The following is a 16,101-nucleotide window of genomic DNA, read 5'->3' on the forward strand; positions in this document are numbered from 1 at the left end:
TGCAATACCCCGCCATACTCTGCAATACCCCGCCATACTCTGCAATACCCCGCCATACTCTGCAATACCCCGCCATACTCTGCAATACCCCGCCATACTCTGCAATACCCCGCCATACTCTGCAATACCCCGCCATACTCTGCAATACCCCGCCATACTCTGCAATACCCCGCCATACTCTGCAATACCCCGCCATACTCTGCAATACCCCGCCATACTCTGCAATACCCCACCATACTCTGCAATACCCCACCATACTCTGCAATACCCCACCATACTCTGCAATACCCCACCATACTCTGCAATACCCCACCATACTCTGCAATACCCCACCATACTCTGCAATACCCCACCATACTCCGCAATACCCCGCCATACTCCGCAATACCCCGCCATACCGAGCCATGCTCTATTTCGGGGTGTCATTTTTGCTATGTACATGTTATGTGGTAGAAATATTGTATAAATGGACAACTTTGTGTTAAAAAAAAAATGCGTTTTAACCACTTCCCGCCCGCCGGCCGTCATACAACGTCCTTGACTTTGTGCGGGAATATCTGAATGATGGGTGCAGCTACAGGCATCATTCAGATATCAGCTTTTTCAGCCGGCGATTCCCTACACCATAAGAATGATCATAGCGGCTGTTACACTGCTTGATCGTTCTTACGGGAGGCGAGAGGGGATGTCCCCCCCTCCCATGCTTCTACCGACTCACAGCTACGATCGAAGCCAGGATCGTTTTTTTTTTTTTTTTTTTTTAATTTCAGGCTTCCCAGCCTAGAGGTGAGATGTGGGGTCTTATTGACCCCATATCTCACTATAAAGAGGACCTGTCATGCCATATTCCTATTACAAGGATGTTTACATTCCTTGTAATAGGAATAAAAGTGGTCAAATTTTTTTTTTTTTTGGAAAAAAGCATCAAACTAAAATAAATAAAGTAAAATGAACAATAAAAAAAAAAATAAAAATTTTAAAGCGCCCCTGTCCCTGTGTGCTCGCATGCAGAAGCGAACGCATACGTAAGTCCCGCCCACATATGAAAACGGTGTTCAAACCACACATGTGAGGTATCGCTGCGATCGGTAGAGCGAGAGCAATAATTTTGACCCTAGACCTCCTCTGTAACTCAAAACATGTAACCAGTAAAAAATTTTAAAGTGTCGCCTATGGGGATTTTTGAGTAGCAAAGTTTGGCGCCATTCCACAAGCGCGTGCAATTTTGAAGGGTGACATGTTAGGTATCTATTTACTCGGCGTAACTTCATCTTTCACATTATGCAAAAACATTGGGCTAACTTTACTGTTTTGGTTTTTGTAAAGCACAAAACAGTTTTTTTTCCCAAAAAAACGCGTTAAAAAAATTGCTGCGCAAATACCATGCGAGATAAAAAGTTGCAATGACTGCTATTGTATTCTCTAGGGTCTTTGCTAAAAAAACATATATAATGTTTTGGGGTTCTGTGTAATTTTCTAGCTAATAAATGATGATTTTTACATGTAGGAGAGAAATGTCAGAATTGAGTTGGGTGCTCCAGAACGCCTGAAGGTGCTCCCCTGCATGTTGGGCCTCTGTATGTGGCCACGCTGTGTAAAAGTCTCACACATGTGGTATCACCGTACTCGGGAGTAATAGCAGAATGTGTTTTGGGGTGTAATTTGTGGTATGCATATGCTGTGTGTGAGAAATAACCTGCTAATATGACAATTTTGTGAAAAAAAAAAAAAAAGAAAAAAAAAAAACTTGATTTTGCAAAGAATTGTGGGAAAAAATGACAACTTCAAAAAACTCATCATGCATCTTTCTAAATACCTTGAAATGTCTTCTTTCCAAAAAGGGGTCATTTGGGGGGTATTTGTACTTTTCTGGCATGTTAGGGTCTCAAGAAATGAGATAGGCCGTCAGTACTTCAGGTGTGATCAATTTTCAGATATTGGTACCATAGCTTGTGGACGCTATAACTTTCACAAAGACCAAATAATATACACTAATTTGGGTTATTTTTACCAAAGATATGTAGCGGTATAAATTTTGGCCAAAATATATGAAGAAAAATTACTAATTTTCAAAATTTTATAACAGAAACGAAGAAAATTTTATTTTTTTACAGATTTTTCGGTCTTTTTTCTTTTATAGCGCAAAAAATAAAGAACCCAGCGGTGATTAAATACCACCAAAAGAAAGCTCTATTTGTGTGAAAAAAAGGACAAAAAATTCATATAGATACAGTGTTGCATGACTGAGTAATTGTCATTCAAAATGTGAGAGCACCAAAAGCTGAAAATTGGTCTGGTTATTAAGGGGGTTTAAGTGCCCAGTGGTCAAGTGGTTAAATAAGCAGAATAAATTTTATTATTCTGGCCAATTAAATGAATTAAAGTCCAAGTGCTTGATGCGCCTAAACATGTCACGTTTGCAAGTGGCAAATGGTTTTTCTGTCTAAACATCTATGAGGCCTATATAAATAATACAAAAATCCTGCAAGCTACCCTAAACAAGCCCTAAGCTACAATTAGCTTCAGGTGTGATTAAAACAATCCGTGTGAAGGTGAATCAAGTGCCTATAGACAGCTGCTATGCATCAATCACAATCCCATAATGTGTGAAAAAACCTGTATAAAAATAGCAAAGGGAATGCAGCACTGTGCAATAAAAGCCTTAATGATAAAAAAGTACTATTACAATATCATCGATACTAAAAAAAAGAGAATTGAATATAAAATATGGTGCAGCGAAAATTAGTAAATCAAGCAAGTTCACAGTGAAAAAAATCCTTTCATTGAATAAAACATGCCAAAAAAAAAAAAAAGAAACCGTGTCCTCAGTAATCTTCAAATCCTCAGATATTAAAATATTTAAAGTGCATACGTGCAATAATACTCAATAAAGTGACTCTTGTGAAGAAAAATCCTGTTCAATAAGAAGGCGACTTTGTACACGTGCTAAGTCAAATATATCAAACAAATCTAAAAACACAATCTAAAATAAATAGGGCAGTAAATTAATGGCATGGTGGTTTATCCTCACCTTATATATACACCCACTGAACCTACTATATGAAATTCTTGGTTTGGGAAGCATTGGAAACATTCAGATTTTGGAAGCATGTACCAAGCTATTTAGTTAAACACCTGGTTCTTTTCCTACCACTCAGAGTAAGACGTGAAAAAGAACAGATGGCTACAGAAATTAAATCACCAGAGGTTGTAAGAAATACATGCTTATAATCTTTCCTACTAAGACAAAAAAAATATCTTGCAGTAGTTGATGTATTAAGAACCTATCCTGTCTATGGTATTTTTAAGTAATAAACACTATAAATCAGTAGGAGTTATGCCGTGTACACATGACCGGACTTTACGGCATACTTGAACCGGAGTCCGTTGGACAATTCGATCGTGTGTGGGCTCCAGCAGACTTTGTTTTCTCAAAAGTTTGACGGCCCTAGAAATGAAACATGTTTCAAATCTGACTCGAGTCCGGTCGAAAAATGTCTGCTCATCTGTATGCTAGTCCGATGGACAAAAACCGATGCTAGGGCAGCTATTGGCTACTGGCTATGAACTTCCTTGTTTTAGTCCGGTGTACATCATCACGTACGAATCCATCAGACTTTGGTTGTTTGTGTGTAGGCAAGTCCGTCGTAATGTCTGTCAAAGTACGCCGGACAAAGTCTGCCGTAAAGTCCGCTCGTGTGTACGCGGCATTAGGCTGGGTTCACACCATTGCGGATTGGATGCGGGATCTCCGCATCCAATTTGCAATAGCAGGAGATTTTGACCGGCTCTCCTATGGAGCCGATTCAAATATCTCTGCAGCGGGTCCAGTGCGTTTGGGCTGAAATTGGAACTGAAACGGTGAACCAGCACGCACCGGACTCCTACGAGTGGCCATACACTAGTAGAACATTGTTGGTTTGACTGTCTAATCATTGGTGGAGTCAAATCAACTGTAGCAACAAGAACATTTTAAGAAGCAGGATGGAAATGTTTCCCAAATTTGTAATGGTGAATGTGGTTTTCATTGGGGAAAATCTATTTATTGCAAAGTGTTAAATGTAAAAGTTAAGGAAAAATGTAAGTATTTTTGCCAGGTAAATAAAAGTACTGAGAATTTTTGATTGTGAAAATCTTCTAGTGTTTAGCTTTAGACAATTGTCCTCGGAACAGGTATCCCTATAAGGAAGTACCCTCACCTCTTGTTCTGGAGACAACTGTAAAAATGTATTTTTTTTTTTTCATTATTTTGATCTGTCTTGGTGTCAGTGGATACCAGGATAAATAGGGTGAATTTACCCAGTGGGGACACGGACAACAAAAAAGTTTTGATGGGGGTTTAAATCCTTCCCTCCTCTAGTCTAAGCCTAAAACTTTTAGTTTATCCTATATTCTAATCCTCCTCATTTGTGCTTTAATACAGGGCTCAACAAACCCCATGTGCCAGGTTAAAACTTCTTGTCGCCATGGCGGCCTGGTGCCCCGAATGCTCCTCACACTCTGCGCCCCTCTACCCCCCCTCGCTATGTATCCCGGGCTCTGCTTGCTCATCTGCGGGCCCGGGACCCAGCATAGAGTTTGCCGCTGGGTAGAGGGGTAGTGGACATATGTCTGCTGGAGCCTGCATGGCTCATTAAAGAGAACTTGTCACCAAAAAAAAATCATCACATAAGGGTCTTTTTTTTCCCTATGTGATGGAGGAAAAAAAAAAGTTTTTACATATTGTAAACAAATTGGTTACACACAATCCCCCCCCCCCCCCAAAACAAAAAAAATTGAGGCACATACAAACGTAAATGCACGTGGTAGAAATTGCCAATTGCAATACATGTTCCATATTGCCACGCACGCTGGAATGAAAGCAATAATTCTAGCACCAGACCTCCTTTTGTAATGCTAAACTGATGACCTACAGGGGCTTTTAAAGTGTCACCTATGGAAAATATTGGATGCTGACATGTTTAAAGTCTGACATGTTGGGTATCTCTTTATTTGGTGCAACCTTGGCTTTTATATTTGGGTAATTTTATTGCGTTTTTGTGCCCCTAAAATAAAATTTCAATGTGTGGGTGTTTTTTTTTTCCTTTGTTTTTTTACAGAAATTTTGTGTTTCCTAGACCTTTTCGGTAAGATCGTGTGACATTAAAAATTGGAACTACCACTAGTGTCTGCTTTCAGAAAATTATATCCTGTTTGGGGGTTTTATGTCCTCTTTAGGCCTAAATTTATTTTTTTTAAGTCCTCATGCACACGGACGTTTTTACAGCTGCTTTTTTGAGCTTTTTTTGCAGCTTAAAAAGGCCTGTCTATGTTAGTCTATGGCTTCATGCCCACCTAGGCGTTTTTGAGCTGCAAGTGACATAGACGTTTTTAAGCTGTAAAAAAAAAACCCAGGACCAGTGGGTTCTGAGAGACGTTTTTCAGCTGTAAAAACGCTCTAACGTTGAAAAAACGCTCAAAAACGCTCAAAAACGTCATTCACCAACGTTTTTTAACGTTTTTGATCCATTGAAAAAAAAAAAAAGCTAACGCGGAAAAACGCTCAAAAACGCTAAAAAACGCTATTGCAAAGAGGCTGAAAAAAGTTTAAAAAAAACACTGCAAAGATACTGGCGTTTTCATAACGTTATTTTAACAGCCTGTGTACATGAGGGCTTAATGTGTGCAAAAAACGTAAAAACGGCTCTTCCTGTGAAAGCGTTTAAAGGATACATTCACCTTCGGGAACATGTTACATGTTCCACCCATAATATTTGTTTAAAAAAAAATTGGCTCCTAACTTTTTTTTTTGGCTCCTAGATTTAAAGCAGATTTGTCAAGCCCTGCTTAAATAGTAGTAGGTTGTACATGTAACAGTACTCTCGTTGAATATAAATGAATTGTTGGAGCATAATGCCAAATTGGATGCTCATTGACCCCGCTCTGTACAGATACATATCTGACCAGATGTTTGCTCTTACCTGTGCTATGGTGCCCTGCCACACCATTCTGCCAAAAGAGCACTGCCTACCTGGGAAATCTGTGTATAGGGGTATATATGACACTCTTCATGCCTCTTCACAGTTTAGTTTTTTTCTAACTGAGTGGCAATTACCATATTTAAGTGCTGTCACCATGGGGCTATTGAAATTCCTAGCCTTGTGCAGGGTTTGGTCTTTTCAAAAACTTGCACTAGAATTTCAGAAAGGTGTGTGGGGAACCATAATGTTGATTATAGCAGCAGGCACTACTGCTTGGATAAGTAAAGCAAAAGCAATTTGTTTTTGCTCTTCGTAAATTGTATGTTTTTATTATTTATTTTTTTTCCCATGAAAAATGTGCCTAGTGTTTTGTAGGTGGTATTATTTAGAAAGCAATGCTGGTGAAATGGTGGAAAAATATCCTTTTTTTTTTTTTAAACGTTTGAGCAGAATGTTTGTTTGATTTCTTTGCGTTGGTCTCTGGGAGCAACAGATGATTGGAATGTATGATCTGTCTGCCGGCTTTGATAAACATGACATGGACCATTAGCATTTCAGCAGACAGCCACCAATGTTCTTGTAGCACGAGACTAAACGCTAGATTTGGAAAAGAATCAAGTGAGACAGTGCGTTGTGGTTGGAAGGAGAGAAAATGTACACCGAAGGAGTGTCTTTACAATCATCCACTAAACACAATGAAGATAAACTCTTTACTGTACTAAATGCGGCAACAGCTAATCCTAGTGCAGCGGTCACCTAGGTGTGCAGCTGAAAAGAGGCTTTGCCGATATGATTAGCACTGCTGACAACTGCACTGTTGTACCTCTTCATGCTTTCAAAAGGAAAGGCAGCTCATTCGAAAAAGGCATTCCACTCTTTCTGTGCCAAAGGATTCTTGAAACTAGACATCAAACTACTCGCCTGTTAACTTTTTATTGTGCTTGGGCCTGTTTAAACAGCTCAGACAGGCATTTGCGTCTTTTATTTTTTATTTTTTTTTGTCTTTTTTTGGGGTTTTTATTTTTTTATTTTTATTTTTTTTTTACTGCACAATATATATAAGGAGAATTCACTCACAATGTAAAAATCAGTAGTTTTTCTATACTGAGTCAGATTGTAGTTTCTTTTAGCTTTTAATTTTGAACATATCGGTCACAGATATGAAAAATATAAACGTTTGTTTAATGTTTGTGATCACCACCTCACTAGATCCTGCCGATACCCGATCAAACTGTATCATGCAGCCAAATTAAATGGTACGAGTAAATGCCTGTTGGATTGGTGAGTTTTTTTTGTTTTGTTTTGCCCATAGAATGTAGAAATATAACTTTTTATCCTAATTATAATATTTACACATTTAAAAAGTTACTGCACCAACATTTATGTTCTCTTTCTTGGTCCCTATTATTTCATGGGTTTGGAACAATATAATACATATTACCCACAGAATTATGTTTTTTTTTTACCTTTTTTGGGGGGGGGGGCTGGGGGGTTTATGATTATAAAAATGTATTATTTTTTTATTATATAGAATAATTGTAGGAATTGCCATTAACTGTGCTGCGATTTACCTGACTGGTACTTGTTAGCCTTTTACTTTTAGAGGGCCTGTGGCTTATTTTATCATTTTTAATATGGTGTGTTAATAAAAAAAATGCCATGTTTATCTAGATCTATATTATAATATTGCTTCATTTAGCACTGGGGGGAAAAAACTTTTAATAGAGAATAGATTACAGATTTCAGTATTCCAGTAAGAGTAACATTCAGGCTAATTTTTCATGTTACATGTAAGGCAATTTTTGTATATATTTATATTGGATGTATTAAAACTTAATTTACCAGTCTGTTGTATAGATATGGGATCTGTTGCCACAATCAGTAACTTTTTACTACAATATGCATTTTTTTTTCTATGTGTATAGTATTGCTTTTACACAGTCTGCTGTGCTGTATAGCCAATGAGACTTAATGCTCAGCACTTTGCAGCTTAGGGCTGGCTCCACACCCATGTGCTTTTACACAGTCTGCTGTGCTGTATAGCCAATGAGACTTAATGCTCAGCACTTTGCAGCTTAGGGCTGGCTCCACACCCATGTGCTTATGTTATCTGGCATAGTTTCATTGATTTGGATAGGTGCGATGATGCACGGTGCCTCAGGGCGTTTCTAGGGTCCTTATTGACAAGAGGCACCTCCCGGGCACAAAGAATAACATTGTTGGGGGACTGGTAGGATACCATGATGACCACTTTGGATCATATATAAAATTAATATAATATTTTTAACTGAACAAAAATGTATTGTTCTAAAAACTGCAATGTTGCATTATGATGACCAAATAAATAACAGATGGATCAAAAAGTAGATAAGATATACACTATTACCAAAAGTATTTGGACGCCTGCCTTTGCACGCACATAAACTTTAATGGCATCCCAGTCTTAGTACATAGGGTTCAATATTGAATTTGCCCACCTTTTGCAGCTATAACAGCTTCAACTCTTCTGGGAAGGCTGTCCACAAGGTTTAGGAGTGTGTCTGTGGGAATGTTTGACCATTCTTCCAGAAGCACATTTGTGAGGTCAGGCACTGATGTGGACGAGAAGGCCTGGCTCGCAGTCTCCACTCTAATTCATCCCAAAAGTGTTCTGTTGGGTAAAAGTCAGGACTTTGTGCAGACCAGTCGAGTTCCTCCACCCCAAACTCACTCATATATGTCTTTATTGACCTTGTTTTGTTGCACTGGTGCGCACTCGTGTTGGAACAGGAAGGGGCCATCCCCAAACTTTTCCCACAAAGTTGGAAGCATGAAATTGTCTAAAATGTCTTGGTATGTTGACACCTTAAAGTACCTCCGCTGTGCAGTTCGTTATGCACAGAGTGGCCCCGATCCTTCTTCTTCTGGGGTCCCTCTGTGGCACTCCTAGCTCCTCCTCTTGCTCTCCAAGGGGACACCCGAGCGGGCACGCTCCCATGTCCTGTTGCGTCTGTTGACACAGACAGCGGGACTCGGCTCTGCCCCCCCGACGCCTGTGTCATTGGATTTGATTGACAGCAGTGGGAGCCAATGGCTGCTCTGCTATCAATCTATCCAATCAGGACATGAGACACTGGCCGGAGCTGGTGTGCTTGTTCCCGTCATGGGATTTACGGGGCTTAGGTAAGTATAAGGGTTGCTACTGCACTAAAAAAGTTTTTTCACCTTAATGCATATAATGCATTAAGGTGAAAAATGGCGAGTCCCCTTTAAGAGTTCCCTTCACTGGAACTAAGGGGCCGAGCCCAACCCCTGAAAAACAACCCCATGGGACATGGATCAATGGAAAAAAAAGTTTTAAAACATCAGTTTTTTCGGGAGCAGTGATTTTAATAATGCTTAAAGTGAAACAATAAAAGTGTAATATCCCTTTAAATTTCGTACCTGGGGGGGTGTCTGTAGTATGCCTGTAAAGGGGCGCATGTTTCCCATTTTTTAGAACAGTCTGACAGCAAAATGACATTTCAAAGGAAAAAAAGTCATTTAAAACTACTCGCGGCTATTAATGAATTGCCGGTCCGACAATACACATAAAAGTTAATTGATAAAAACGGCATGGGAATTCCCCACAGGGGAACCCTGAACCAAAATGAAAAAAAAAAAAAAGACGTGGGGTTCCCCCTAAATTCCATACTAGGCCCTTCAGGTCTGGTATGGATTTTAAGGGGAAACCCACGCCAAAATAAAAAAAAAAATGGTGTGGGATCCTGCTAAAAATCTATACCAGACCCTTATCCGAGCACGCAACCTGGCAGGCTGCAGGAAAAGAGGGGGGGACGAGAGAGCGCCCCCCCCCCCGAACCGTACCAGGCCACATGCCCTCAACATTGGGAGGGTGCTTTGGGGTAGCCCCCAAAACACCTTGTCCCCATGTTGATGAGGACAAGGGCCTCATCCCCACAACCCTTGGCCGGTGGTTGTGGGGGTCTGCGGGCTGGGGGCTTATCAGAATCTGGAAGCCCCTTTTAACAAGGGGACCCCCAGATCCCGGCCCTCCCCCCTGTGTGAAATGGTAATGGGGTACCCCTACCATTTCACGAAAAAACTGTCAAAAATGTTAAAAATTACTAGAGACAGTTTTTGACAATTCCTTTATTTAAATGCTTCTCCTTTCTTCTATCCTCTTTCTTCTTTCTTCTATCTTCCTTCGGCTGCTTCCTCCATCTTCTTCTTCTTCTGGTTCTTCCTCCGGTGTTCTTGTCCGGCATCTTCCTCCGCGGCGTCGGCGTCTTCTTCCCTTCTTCTCCTCGGGCCGCTCCGCATCCATGATGGCATGGAGGGAGGCTCCCGCTGTGTGACGCTTCTTCTCTTCATCTTCTTCTCTTCATCTTCTTCTCTTCATCTTCTTCTCTTCATCTTCTTCTCTTCATCTTCTTCTCTTCATCTTCTTCTCGGGCCGCTCCGCATCCATGATGGCATGGAGGGAGGCTCCCGCTGTGTGACGCTTCTCCTCTTCTGACAGTTCTTAAATAACGGGGGCGGGGCCACCTGGTGACCCCGCCCCCTCAGACGCACGGGGACTTGACGGGACTTCCCTGTGGCATTCCCTGTGACGTCAGAGGGGGCGGGGTCACCCGTTGCGTAACCTCGCCCCCTTCTGAGATCACGGGGAATGCCATAGGGAAGTCCCGTCAAGTCCCCGTGCGTCAGCCCCCCGTTATTTAAGAACTGTCAGAAGAGGAGAAGCGTCACACAGCGGGAGCCTCCCTCCATGCCATCATGGATGCGGAGCGGCCCGAGGAGAAGAAGGGAAGAAGACGCCGACGCCGCGGAGGAAGATGCCGGACGAGAACACTGGAGGAAGAAACAGAAGAAGAAGATGGAGGAAGAAACCGAAGGAAGATAGAAGAAAGAAGATAGAAGAAAGAAGAAGCATTTAAATAAAGGAATTGTCAAAAACGGTCTCTTGTAATTTTTAACATTTTTGACACTTTTTTTTTAGTGAAATGGTAGGGGTACTTTTGTACCCCCTTACCATTTCACACAGGGGGGAGGGCCGGGATCTGGGGGTCCCCTTGTTAAAGCGGGCTTCCAGATTCCGATAAGCCCCCCACCCGCAGACCCCCACAACCACCGGCCAAGGGTTGTGGGGATGAGGCCCTTGTCCCCATCAACATGGGGACAAGGTGTTTTGGGGGGCCACCCCAAAGCACCCTCCCAATGTTGAGGGCATGTGGCCTGGTACGGTTCAGGAGGGGGGGCACTCTCTCGTCCCCCCCTCTTTTCCTGCGGCCTGCCAGGTTGCATGCTCGGATAAGGGTCTGGTATAGATTTTGAGGGGGACCCCACGCCATTTTTTTTTTTTTGGCCAGGGTTCCCCTTAATATCCATACCAGACCTGAAGGGCCTGATATGGAATTTAGGGGGACCCCCACGTTTGTTTGTTTTTTTTTTTGTTTTGTTTTTTTTTTTTTTGGTTCGGGGTTCCCCTGTGGGGAATTCCCATGCCGTTTTTATCAACAAACTTTTATGTGTATTGTCAGACTGGCAATTCATTAATAGCCGCGAGTAGTTTAAATTACTTTTTTTCCTTTGAAATGTCATTTTGCTGTTTTAAACACGGGAAACATGCGCCCCTTTACACGCATACTATAGACACTCCCCAGGTACGAAATTTAAAGGGATATTACACTTTTATTGTTTCACTTAAAGCATTATTAAAATCACTGCTCCCGAAAACGGCCGTTTTTAAAACTTTTTTTTGCATTGATCCATGTCCCCTGGGGCAGGACCCAGGTCCCCAAACACTATGACAATACCATGTATATAAGCCTTTAAAATTAGCACTTTTGATTTCTCCCATAGACTTTAAAAGGGTGTCCTGCGGCATTCGAATTTGCCGCGAACACCCCAAATTGTTCGCTGTTCGGCGAACTGGCGAACAGCCGATGTTTGAGTCGAACATGAGTTTGACTCAAACTCGAAGCTCATCCCTACTTGTAAACCTTGTGGACATCCTTCCCAGAAGAGATGAAGCTGTTCAAGCGGCAAAAGGGGGGCCAATTTAATATTTAACCCTACGGACTAAGACTGGGGTGCCATTAAAGTTCATGTGCGCCTAAAGGCAGGTGTCACAATACTTTTGGTCATATAGTGTATGTACAATGTCCCAAAACGGCATAAGGCAAAGAGTGTATCATCTCTAGCTCTCAAAGGAGACCCAGGGCACTCTGTAGCCGGCATAGGGCAGGTGCTCTGGGTGCCAAGGACTGGCAACCCTCCTGGCGGCGTCATTGACATCAATAGGCTCATATTGACCTATCAAAAATTGATATGATCTTTGAAATGCATGGTAACAAACTGCAGTATTAGGTTTTATCACTTCCCCATTCTATCCAAAACAAAAATGATTTGACTTGAAATACAATTTAAGTACATCTTATTATAGATGTATTTTTTGCTCACTGGTAGGATATGGGATATTTTAATAATAATGGTCGCATGACAACAATATGGAAACATGACTTTACTACATGCAGAATACCAGCACTGCTCTCATGTGGCCAACTACTTGATACTCCTTTTTGACAGATGAAGTAGGTTTTAGGGGAGATGTAATGGTGCTTTGTGTCTCCAATGTAAAAAAAAAAAAATGCATTTATTACCAGTAAAACCAGGATGTCCCATACATTTTATTCTTCATAACATTAGACAAATTATTGTTAATTATTATTCCCTTTTATTGCTTTATTACTGGTTTGGATATATTGCCTTTTCAGTCTACATTATTGGGTATATTTTAGATATATTACCAAATTAATTATTTTGCAGGTACTGGGTCTTCTTTGTGTGTGTGTGTGTGTGTATGTATACAGCTTGATTTACTGCTTTCAATGTAATTTCATCCATCCACATATTGTACCACATATTGTCTTTTTGCCATCTTTCCAATGAGTGCAGATGGCTCTCAGGAGGACCAGATGGCTTGGGAATAAGGGTATGATTTGCTCATCTGAACACCGACTTTCGCAAGCTCACTTAATATTGTCACTTGAGTACCACATTCTTATTAGCTGTATGTGTGGAATAGCAAGGCTAGTTCTGGGTTTTGTCGTTTTGTTTGACCTTTTCTATCAAAGAAGGGATGGATTAGAAATATGGGTAGTTCTTCAAGAAAATCATTTCACTCTGGTCCAAAAAAATTACAGCGGTGTCTGCTTCACTAAAACAGTTCATTATAACCGTGTTCTATATTAATACAGTTGGCCGCAGGAGGGAAAACCAAGGCTTAAACCATAATTAACCTGCAGCAAAATTCAGCTTCTGGTTTGTTAAAACAGGATACTTTACATAATATTCCGTAATTTAGATATGTGAGGAATAGGCAAACATCTGAGTGACAAGGTAACCCAGAGTTCCCCTCTAGGCTACCTTAGTTAAAATGTGAAGAGATACTATTTCACTTGCACTTTTCCAGCATAAAGCACTCATGTCAATTTATTTAATTTTTTTAAATATATATAGGTCTCTGTACACATAATGGCTGTCATGGAGCCAAAGTATAATATTTTCATGATGGGCAAGGAAGTAATAATGCCTTGCAAAACCCACGCGGTGTGATGTGTTGTGTTTACAATAAGTTAGACCCTTCTTAGTCAAGGGATTAGAAGGGGACAAACATTGAATAATGCAAGATATTGGAACAGGAGAAATTCTATGGGGTACTACAAAAGAGCAACAGAACGTGAACCTTAAACCAAGAGACCAGACATGTAAATAAGTTTAATGGACTAGAATGGCCACAGAGTTGATCTGAAGCACTATTAAAGTGATACTAAAGCATTGTTTTTTTATTGTTTACAAAACAACAAACATGTTGTACTTACTTGCTCTGTGCAGTGGTTTTGCACAGTGCAGCCCAGATCCTCCTCTTCTGGGGTCCTGCTTCGGCACTCCTGGCCCCTCCCTCCTGCCGAGTGCCCCCACACCAAGCAGCTTGCTCTGGGGGCACCTTACAAAAATGTGAGGGGGGTACTCGTTTTTGTGAGATACTGTATGATTGTATGTATATATACAGTGCCTTGCAAAAGTATTCACCCCCTTGGCTTTTTACCTATTTTGTTACATTACAGCCTTTAGTTCAATTTTTTTTAATCTGAATTATATGTTATGGATCAGAACACAATAGTCTAAGTTGGTGAAGTAAAATTAGAAACAATATATACATAAAACTATTTTTCAGAAATAAAAAAAATGATAATTGGCATGTGCGTATGTATTCACCCCCGTTATGAAGCCCATAAAAAGCTCTGGTGCAGCCAATTACCTTTAAAAAGTCACATAATTAATGAAATGATGTCCACCTGTGTGCAATCTAAGTGTTTCCCACAGTGAAACATGGTGGTGACAGCATCATGCTGTGGGATGTTTTTCAGCAGTCGGGACTGGGAAACCGGTCAGTGTTGAGGGAAAGATGGATGGTGCTAAATACAGGGATATTCTTGAGCAAAACCTGTACCACTCTGTGTTTTGTTTTGAGGCTAGGACAGAGGTTCACCTTCCAGCAGGACAATGACCCCAAACACACTGCTAAAGCAACACTTGAGTGGTTTAAGGGGAAACATGTAAATGTGTTGGAATGGCCTAGTCAAAGCCCAGACCTCAATTCAATAGAAAATCTGTGGTCAGACTTAAAGATTGCTGTTCACAAGCACAAACCATCCAACTTGAAGGAGCTGGAGCAGTTTTCAATGGGAGGAATGTGCAAAAATCCGAGTGGTAAGATGTGGCAAGCTCATAGAGACTTATGTAATTTGACTTGGAACTGTGATAGGTGGCTCTACAAAGTATTGACTTTAGGGGGGTAGTGAATAGTTATGCACATACTTTTTCTGGTATTTTGTCCTATTTGTTTACTTCACAATAATAAAGCAAAAAAAATCTTCAAAGTTGTGGGCATGTTCTGTAAATAAAATGATGCAAATCCTCAAACAATCCATGTTAATTCTAGGTTGTGAGGCGACAAAACGCGAAAAATGCCAAGGGGATAAATACTTTTGCAAGGCACTGTGTGTGTGTGTGTGTGTATGTATTTATGTATGTGTGTGTTTATGTATATGTGTGTATGTATGTGTATTGGTAACCCAAAGTTTTATATTAAATAACCTTATACCCTAAAAGACTAGCCATAAGGCACAGACCAACCATGAACTATTTTATATAATATCACATTGTCCATCCAGAACTAGTGATAAAATGACTAAAACAGCAGAAAGGGGAGGGTGGGAAAGAGTTGCAGTCCTTAGCTCTTCAGATGGATGCTCCGTTCTCCTTGTACAGATCCCCAACCTGCCAAAAAAGTCTAGTGGGTTTTCTGTTGCTGCGGAACATTGTGTGCTGAAATCACCAATGGCAACCTAGAAAAAGAGCCACAGAGCACCCCGAGCATGATTCCATGGAGCCCTTGTTGAGTGCCCCATTGTACCCTCAGATAGCAAAAATAAAGTTTTAATAGCATGTGATAACAGCATTAGTTAATCAGCTCTATTACCAACACCAAGCATTTGTCTTTACATTAGTAAGCCGATACTTACTTTGGTATCATCATTGTCCCTGAAGACTCTGACACGCCATCTTAAAGTGGTTCTAAAAGCCTTAAGATTTTCCACCTTAAAGTAATACTAAAGTCCTTTTTTTTTATTTTTGCTTTTTTATTGTTAAAAATAACAAACCTGTTCTACTTGCCTGCTCTGTGCAGTGGTTTTGCACAGAGCAGCCCGATCCTCCTCGGGTCCCTCTTCAGTGCCTCTGCCCCTACTTCCTGCTGAGTTCCCCCACTTCAATCAGCTTTCCATGGGGACACGTGCCAAAGAGCAGTCGCCTGGAGCGCTGGCAGGGGACCCCATAAGAAGAGGATTGGGGCATCTCAGTACAAAGCCACTGCACAGAGCAGGTAAGAATACAATGTTTGTTATTTTAATTAAAAAAAAAAAAATGAAGCTTTAATTTTGCTCTAAATTTAGCTCCTACACTTGTGGCTGACTTTGACTGATTCTTTGGATATTGTAACCTATACCTTAGTTCTTACTCATGCACTTGAAGAAATCTGTCACTGCTCAGTGGATGCATGTCTCACTGGCTCTTGAGTTGACTATTGTAAAGG

At 40.9% G+C, this 16,101-nt stretch overlaps 1 protein-coding gene across 6 annotated transcripts in view; it reads left to right on the forward strand.

Moving 5' to 3' along the window:
- The window catches only part of CAMKK1 (calcium/calmodulin dependent protein kinase kinase 1), a 382,369-nt gene that overhangs the window by 69,601 nt on the left and 296,667 nt on the right, over nt 1-16,101 (forward strand). Inside the window, exon 2 of one of the 6 annotated variants that reach the window (XM_073615056.1) lies at nt 7,170-7,241. The exons of the other annotated variants lie outside the window; for them this stretch is intronic. The gene's annotated coding sequence lies outside the window, so the exon portion shown is untranslated. The remainder of the gene's footprint in view (nt 1-7,169; nt 7,242-16,101) is intronic. 6 annotated transcript variants of the gene reach the window in all.

Source organism: Aquarana catesbeiana, linkage group LG02, assembly GCF_042186555.1.
Source record: "Aquarana catesbeiana isolate 2022-GZ linkage group LG02, ASM4218655v1, whole genome shotgun sequence".
Lineage (NCBI taxonomy): Eukaryota > Metazoa > Chordata > Amphibia > Anura > Ranidae > Aquarana > Aquarana catesbeiana.